This window comes from Triticum aestivum, chromosome 2A, assembly GCF_018294505.1.
Source record: "Triticum aestivum cultivar Chinese Spring chromosome 2A, IWGSC CS RefSeq v2.1, whole genome shotgun sequence".
Taxonomy (NCBI): domain Eukaryota; kingdom Viridiplantae; phylum Streptophyta; class Magnoliopsida; order Poales; family Poaceae; genus Triticum; species Triticum aestivum.
In genome coordinates, this window is record NC_057797.1 from 15126554 (window position 1) to 15128798 (window position 2245).

Sequence of the window (2245 nt, forward strand, 5' to 3'; positions counted from 1 at the left end):
TGGTGCTTGTACTGCCATTTACTGCTATTTTTCTTAGCATTACAAGCTGCTCAACTATACATGATCCAGCTAGACTGATATAGTCTATAATATGCTACTGGTACCCAAACTCTCCTGTACAATTCATAACAAGAAACCAGAGATAGCAGTTTTCGCATCTAGCCCGATCGAGTAGTAATCTTTGATGTAATATCTGTCAAGTGTCTCTCTGTACAATGAAGGGTTCTCATGTCTGACAAAGGTCTCTCTGAAATGAAGGGTTATCATCAGACAACAAGTCCTTGATCAGACCATACAAACCTCATCAAGGCCGGGTGGAAATGCGTGCGAAAGAAGCACGCGATTGAGACCCTCGGCGCATAGTTCTTTGCCACCACCCTATGCACCACACTCTTCAACCCGTCACTAGAAATCAGCTGAATTATTGTTTTTAAAGGGTCCAACTGAAATTTTTGAACAAAACAATCAGTTTAGAATAATCAAGCATGAAAGAGAATGGCAACGTATATAGCTATAAGAGATCACCGGTGATCTTCACGATGAATGGCGTGATGTCTACCCATCAGTCCTTATGGAGGATTTTGAGGCCTCCGATTTCATCTTGGGGAAGTATGGTCAAGAAGTCAGAGTCTGAATGCTGGCTTGTCCCAATGGAGAGTTCAGGTTGGGGCAGGGATGCCAGTAGTGGCAGAGTATGATCTGTTCTTGGTTGCACTCTATGTTTCAAGTATCTTGATCTGAGCCCAAGAGCTTCCGAGAGCATCTCGAACAAAGTGTTCCCCAAATTCTTAACTTGTCCAACGTATACAAACAGCCCATCACTACAAATCAGCATGTTAGCACTGACTGTTTTTTGTTCTGCAACAGATGATTTAAGTACCCTTTCTGAAAATTCACAACAACAAGAATCCCAAAGAAAGTAATTTCACTGTTATTTCCTGTCATGTTATCATTAACCAAGGAATAATTTACACTAATAGTACACACTCCATATAGCTTTAAATTATACCATTAGTACTAACTATGCATTGCTTGTGTTGTAAAAAGGCGCAGAAAGAGAACTGACATGAGAAAAAACATGTGCACATAGACTCTATCATTTAGAGAAAAGAGAATAGATAATTATTAGTAAATAAATCACTAATATTTTTTATCACTCCTGTAGTAATTTCATTTCAAGAAGAAATAGCATACTCCAACGGAGATCACACACTCAATTCAACCCTTCCATATAAGAATATAAAAGTGGTTCCACTCCCACCATGCAAATCATACCAACATCAGTAGTTCAGTTGTTATGGCGCTGCTAGAAGGAGGGCGCGAGAGGGCCGGCCGGGGGCCTTTTTGCCCACGGCCGGACAAGAGGGAAGGGATTTCCTTCTTAATTCTTGCTTGATTAGATTGATACATCTCCTCTCTTTATATAGAGAGGTTTACTTGACTCCCAAGCAAGGCTTACTTGACCCCTAAGCAAGCGACCCTTATCTCTAATTAACCCTAAGACTAACGGGCCCAGGCCCATTACGTCTAAAAACAAGCCTTTTACATCTCGGCTTGGTTTATTACTCTCAACCTGAAATGGATTGGGACGCTTTATTTTGGACCCCTGAACATAAAGTGGACACCATCCGCACGTCGGATGTGCACGTGTACAGCCACCTGGATCCCATGGAAACCATCTGGACAAAAAGAGTGTATGTGTATGGCCACCTGGAAGTGGTCGCAAGAGCGACCAGCAGAGGCGCCCTCGCGGCGGCCGGCGGCGGAATGCAGTGGTGCCACGTGGTGCGCTCCTGTCGGTGACACCATGCCTTCTCCCCACCGGACGGTTGTTGGTCTGCACCGCACAAAGAAGATTGGAGGGCTGTCGATGGAGAATGGCGAGGTCCTTTGTGCAGCGAAGCGCAACTGGGAGGAGCAGCAGCTGCAGACCACACATCTCCCGCACACGTCGACGAGCTAGGAGGCCGCGCGCAGCAGCCTGCAGCCTCACCGCCGCCGACACGTGGCGGGTAATGATCCAAGCCGGAAGCGGTGACGACGACGGCGGGAACTTGATCTGCTGGATGGGGACGCCCTGGGGAAGCGGTGATGGCGATGGCGGGAACTTGATCTGGTGGATCGGGACTCCCGTCGGCGCAGTCGATGCGGGGCCGGAGCTGACCGGCGGTGGCTGCTGCAGTTGCAGCGGCTGCTGCGGTGACACGCCGGGCAGTGGCAACGGCTGCGGCGGCGGAGCGGCGGA